General features: G+C 41.3%; 1 pseudogene; it reads right to left on the bottom strand.

The window, feature by feature from the left end:
• Positions 1–921: 921 nt before the first annotated feature.
• On the bottom strand, positions 922–2,013 carry LOC123596331 (annotated as a pseudogene).
• Positions 2,014–6,967: the final 4,954 nt, after the last annotated feature.

Below are 6,967 nucleotides of genomic sequence, written 5' to 3'. Positions count from 1 at the left end.
AATACAATTCTCCAACACAGACTTAATAGAAGCTGAAACACTAAGATTGAGCCCTTAGGCTTACACATTTATGTTACTGTCACCATAAGCCCCTCACATAGATACAATAACATTAAACATTCATTAAAATCTTTCTATCAACTGCCCACTTCTTCAAAAGGGATTTCATTTTTATCTTGAACAGATGGCAAGCCTATCACAGAGTGTTCTTTATGACCAGAGCATAAACACTGATTAAATCATTCTGAAACCAATTAAAAACTCAACATTTACTTCAGGAAGACATATCTACAATAAGAGAATGAACAGGAGCAAACATAGTCAATTTACTCACTCTGGTGCCATCCCCTGAGAAAAATCTGACTGAGGACAATGAGTTATAGGAGAAATAATCTACCTCAGGTTAGCTGTCCCATTGCTACCTGGGTACTCAATTAAAAGGGCAATTGGCCAGAGATGTTAGAATTCCTTCATCAAATATGTTTTGGAGTTCCCCAGTGATGAGACCATCAAGTACGCAGACACACACACCAAAAATTAATTTTAAAATCTTGATTCCCATTACAGAAAAAAAATAAATAAATAGAACAGATGTTGCCAGAGCACAAATCCGGGCTCAACTTACCTTGTAGCTACTTTAGCAAAAATCTTAAAACTTCAAAGTATGAGACACTATACATGACTACCTTACATTATTTCATTTAGTCTTTATAAAAAAGTGTCCAAATGGTATTCATTATTATTATTATTATTTTTACAGAAAACCTTTGAAACTGGGTGGCTCAGTCTGTTAAACATGACTCTTGATTTCAGCTCGGGTCATGATCTCACTGCTCATGAGGTTGGGCTTCACGTCAGCCTCCATGCTGACAGTGCAGAGTCTGCTTGGGATTCTCTCTCTGCCTCTCTCTCTGTCCCTCCCCCACTCATGCTCTCTCTCGGTCTCCAAGGAAATAAAATATTTTAAAAATCTTTTAACTTTTTAAACATTTAACAGACCTTGCATATTTTCCTGTGATTTTTCACAACGTAAAAATAAGGCTGTGTTCTCAAAAAGGCTTTTAAAACTATAGCACGTGCGAATTACAAATGACTAACAAAATCCCGCATTTTGGTACTGCATAGCTGGAAAGCAGGCCGGTGGTCAAGGGGGAGGTGTACCCAAATCGAAGGCAGTTTTAACGTTGAAGGCAGAAAGCTTCATAGGAATCTATTTGTAATGTTCTGAAATTGCTGTTGTGAAAGTCTCCAGTCTGCCCTTTCGTGATTGATGGCGGTCGGGATGAGATGCCGGGATGTGCACCCTCCAATGTGGGAACTGGGGTGGCTGCCACCGCTGTGCTTTCAATTGCACCCTCATCGGTTCCTCTGCGGATCCCGAAGTAACCATCTTCGCTCCCGCTAGTGCCCCAGCTATTTTTAACAATCCAGCAATCCACCCCCCAGGCTGTAGGTGCCGTGGCCCACGGGCAAAACAGCATGATTAGTCAGCTCAAAGGGGTTGAAAGGGTCTGTCAAAAAACAAAACAAAAAAAGGGTCGCTCAGACCAGTGTAGTAGTAGATAGATCCCCCTGTGCCAGTGGAGGAAGAGATCATAGATTTCAAAAGCAACTGCCATGGGGCCACGACAGGCCAGCTCATTGCAGCCCCCGTAGAAGCCTGCCACATAGTGGTACTCGGAGGAGAAGTAATGGAAGCAAGTCCTCCTTCGGTTTGCATGGAGAATCAGTGCCTGTGTAAGGGAAGCGTGGCTCTTTCAACAGCCCAAAATCGTGGGCATATTTTCCTGTGATGAGGTACGGCCCACCTTCACAGCCTTGAGCGTGCTGGCTGTGGGGACTCAAGATTGGGGTCTGAGTATTGTTGGTTAGTGTATGGATCCTTGCTTCCAGCATACCCACGGAAGCAAATGAGTAGCAGCTTCCACAAGATGCTTGGCTTCGAACAGGAGGAACAAAATTGGTACCACAAACATTTCTCCAGTCCCAAGACGCTGGCAAATGTAAAACCATTTTGTGTATTTCTTTTTAAAAAAAAATTTTTTTTTCAACGTTTATTTATTTTTGGGACAGAGAGAGACAGAGCATGAACGGGGGAGGGGCAGAGAGAGGGAGACACAGAATCGGAAACAGGCTCCATCCAGGGTCTGAGCCATCAGCCCAGAGCCTGACGCGGGGCTCGAACTCACGGACCGCGAGATCGTGACCTGGCTGAAGTCGGACGCTTAACCGACTGCGCCACCCAGGCGCCCCTCGTGTATTTCAACAGTCAGTGGTGGGATTCTCCAGCTGTGGCTACCGCCTCTCCTAATCCTCTCTCCTAGGGTAAGCGTCTCATGTTCCATGTATGTGGTTGCCGTCCAAGACTTCTGGGGGCACCTGGGTGGCTCAGTCGGTTAAGCACCCAACTTCGACGCAGGTCATGATCTCATGGTTTGTGGGTTCGAGCCCATGAGTCAGCTGTGCTGACAGCTAAGAGCCTGAAGCCCAGATCCTATGTCTGCCTCTCTCTCTGCCCCTCCCTGCTCAGGCTCTGTCTCTCTCTGTCTCAAAAAAATAAATAAACATTAAAAACAATTTTTTTAAGACTTCTGAATGGCATGGATCACTTTCACAAAACCATGGTTATATTTGTAGAGGGTATTAGAATTCAAAGAGTTTCCCTGGAGACTCTCAGGGTGTGCTGTGTTCATGTTCACCTTCTCAGAGGTAGTTCCCACTTTAGTTCCAAGGAAATGAGCCTACTTCCAGCTTGGCACATCATGCACCCATCCAGGCATGGTCTCTGCGGTGGTAACTCGTTGTGGAGGATAAGCTAAGGAATTCCCTGAGCTCGCAACCATGACTTAACAAGGCATATAGGAACAGGAAGCCTCAGGATGAAAGCATCCAAAATTAGGTAGACAAGATTAAGTATTCAGGGCGGAAACGCCCCCCAACTTAGTACAATAGCAGAAAGCTGCTTTCAAAGGAAGGAAGGACCAAAATAGGTAAACATGTGAACAGGGCTATAGACCACAGCAGGGCCCAGTTGCCCAGAACAGAGCTAATTAGCAAAAGAAAGGTGCCTTGTTGACCCTGAGGTAGCATGCTCTGTCTTTCTTGTCCCTTAGGCAAGATAAGGTAAACAGACCTGGCGCCTCATGCCTGCCTTAAACAACCATCTGCCAGGCACCAGGACTTTGTTTGGTATTGACCCAAACCCCTAACGCTGCATATCTTCAAAACCCCCTTTTCCTCACACCCATGAGTTAATGTTCACGGTTCCACTGTCTCTTTGTGCACGTCCATCACTCTTGTAAACCTTCTGATCCTAATAAAAATGGAGCAAGGACCCTTACTTGGGGCTTTTGTCTCCTCCCAGACATTATGCTCTCTCACATGTCAATTCTGCATCCACTATCTTGCTGGACAAGAAAGAACTCCAGACCCAGAGTCTACGACTCCTGGTTACCTTGCTGCCCTCTTCTTTGTACTTAAAACAGGCAAACCACTTGTAGTCATTCAACATAATCTCAAAGCCTTGGTTGAAAATCATGGTGAAAGGGCAAGGATTGCCCAAATTATCCCATCCTGTATCTAACTTCTCAAGGTGTGCCACTACTTTCTTTTTTTTCTGGTAGTCCCATAACCATGTAATTGACATCATGTTGGGAACTAATAGGGCCCGCCTAGAAGACCCAGGGACCCAGGAGCCCAGGGCAAGTGCAACGGGGACGTGTGTCACAGTGTGGGGTGCTGACAACACACAGCAGCCACAGGAGGGCTGTGAGCAGTCAGCAGGGCTAGGGACCCAGGGGAGGAGAAGGAAAGGGCAGTGGCCAAAGAACAGTGGCTGGAGAGCCTAAATGGCACTAATTATTAGACCATGTGAAGATAAAGACACTGTCTTCATAAGCTTAAGCAACTTGCCCAAATCGCATAGTTTAGTATATGGAAGAGTCAGGCTTTTTGCTCCCAGGTTTTGATTTCAGAAGACATGCTTGAAGGTACGACACTCTATTTCCTCTCAGAATAAGTTTTCCTCAGCCCTTTTAGAGAAAGAAAATTAGAACAGGAAGCTCTTTAAATCTAAGTATTGCTAAAACAAATTATTTTCATGCAATGCATACAAACAACTGAAATACTAGTTACAGATCGTTCTCATTTCTTCATTAAAGTATAATGAGAAATTCTAGTTCAAATGACTATATACACTTAAAAGAAATAAAATGAATTTATAAATATTCTATAATTCAAATTAGTTAAAAGGATAGCTTTTAAATATTTATATTTTAGGGTTTTCATACATACTACAAAATATTAACTTGAAATAGTACAAATGTTGTATTAAAATGTAAATGAGAATCTAATATATCTGAAATCCATCATTGGAAGAGTGTGTGTTAGTGATACATGCATGACGTGACCTAACTCTTCATGATTCTAGGTGCCTGACAAAGCATTTATGGGCATGGCCCTTACTGGGAGGCAGGACTTTCAGTGTTAAAACTGGAAAGCCCAGGCAAACGGGGATAAGCTGGTCCCCCTAATTCCGGAATATTATTAGGTAGCAGGGAAAGTCATAACCCAGAAAAGACACACATATCTGGAAAAATATCCTTCTGATGTGACTTAGATTCAGAAAAATGCATGTCAAATTGTGTACATTCTTGTGAAATTAGGCAATTACATTTTTTCTGTTTAATCAAGTCCCAAATTTTTCCCAGAGACGGTGAATAACTAAAAAAAAAAAAAAAATCCATGTGGTTCAGAACTTTTTTCTAGGGTAATATCAAAAAAATGTTTGAATAGTCAAATATGACAAAATTTCTCTACTCATCTTTGCTTGATCTGAGAGATTAAGCATCACCCAGAGTTATCATCTTTATATGTATCTGTAACTGGCACATCTAATATTTACTACTTTAGCACATATTTAATGCATATTCGGATTAGGGGGATGATAACTACAAATTCATGAAATGTATGATATTTTGCTAAAATTATCTCACTATGGTGCATCTGAAGCAATGTCCTACCGTGCATAGCCAAAAAAGCTATGTTTATATTTTATAACTGATATTTACTGGATGATAGCAAAGCCATTTCAATTAAGTTAAGGTTGAATTTAACAGTTTTAACTCTTGTATGGCTATGACAGATGAAACTAAGTGTGGACTCAGCCTTCTCATGAATTTGTCCTAGTGGCAACAAACTAAACTTGGCAAATGAATGAATGAATTAAAATACCACTGGGTCATTGTCAAGTTCATCACAACTAAAAGAAAAAAAATTAAAAATGCAAAAGGAAATTGCATTTTAAAGTATTTCAAGGGTCTTAGTAAAATAATTAAGTGAGAGATATCAGTCCCAAGATAATACATAAATAATACCTTTCTAGAAAGTTAAAAACCACTAAAAAACAAACCAGAAAAAAACAGGCTTTTTGAGACATGCACATAAATGCAGGAGAACCCTGGGAAAAGGAAATAAGGAAATGGTTGCCACAGAAACCATTTGGGAAGAAGTACCAGGTGGTTGGGGAGAACAGTTTGGTTTGCTGTTCATAATGCTTATTCCATTGTTTTACATAAAAATAAATATATGGCTGAATGAAAGCAAGCTATGCCTAGAAAATGAAGAGAGTGTTATATCATAAGGATTACAGTTTTCCCAACTAAATTTTATTTTATTTATTTTAAATTAAATTTCCTCAGGGGCGCCTGGGTGGCGCAGTCGGTTAAGCGTCCGACTTCAGCCAGGTCATGATCTCGCAGTCCGTGAGTTCCAGCCCCGCGTCAGGCTCTGGGCTGATGGCTCGGGGCCTGGAGCCTGTTTCCGATTCTGTGTCTCCCTCTCTCTGACCCTCCCCCGTTCATGCTCTGTCTCTATCTGTCCCAAAAACAAATAAACGTGGAAAAAAAAATAAAAAAATAAATTAAATTTCCTCATTTAAATTTTCTTAATATATAATCTTATCACCCTATGTGAACCCTCACTCCTGGAGTCATTGAGACCAGGTAGAAGATCCAGATTCATTTTCCTGTCCCCAGTGTTTCCTTCTCCACTTCGACCTACATATCCCTGTTACATTCTCTGAACTTCAAAAGCTGCATATTGTCCAAAGAATAAAGACCAGGTCAAGAACGCCTAGGATGTGGATGGGATCTGCCTTCTGTATGTTCGCATTGCTTCCTTCACTGATCACCATGCCTGTTCATGCTAGTCCTCAGTTCTCTCTGTTTTCTTGTCATTTAGTATCTTCCCTTCAGTCCTACTCGCCTTGGAGGGCTCAGCTCAAGGTCACCAAATCCACCTCATCTGAGATCTGTTTCCATTCTGTGATCCAGAGCACAATATACATATCTTATAACTGAATTTATCTATAGTAGGTGATTCCGTATTGCTAATTTAGCAAACTCTTATTGACTATTTACTTCTATCAGTGAGGCAATAAACAAATTCAGGAGAAAAACTTTGGCCAAGCCATATGCAATGCCCTCGGAGAGTTTTAGTCTAGAATTATTTACATTCCCAAATCACGTGTTCTACTTGATAATTTAAAAAAAGGTATTCATTATCAATCGATTTCACCTTTGTATATATCTTAGTACTTCCCACACAGAAGTTAATCGACTAATATTACTTTCACATCTACCCAGGGATTTTTTTTTTAACTTCAGAGACCACTAATCTAAACATTTGTGAAGAAAAAACACACTAACCAAAAACTAACATCCTACTTGCAAAATCTGGAAATAATTTCTTCTAGTAGTAAGTCTTAAGATGCTGCGACAAGAATCACCATCCAGGGTCATGTCCTTTGCTTTAGAGAAGAAGTTCTAAGATTGCTCGTCTTCACTAGGACTTGTTTTCTCATGTGGCCAGGGACAGTCCCTCATTTGTAGCTCTCTTTAATTTTTTTAATGTTTATTTTTGAGAAAGAGACACAGCACGAGCAGGGTGGGGCAGAGAGAGCGGGAGA

The sequence above is a fragment of the Leopardus geoffroyi genome, chromosome B1, assembly GCF_018350155.1.
Source record: "Leopardus geoffroyi isolate Oge1 chromosome B1, O.geoffroyi_Oge1_pat1.0, whole genome shotgun sequence".
Taxonomy (NCBI): Eukaryota; Metazoa; Chordata; class Mammalia; order Carnivora; family Felidae; genus Leopardus; species Leopardus geoffroyi.
Note: the sequence above shows the minus strand (reverse complement) of the source record. Positions and strands in the feature narration are given on the sequence as shown.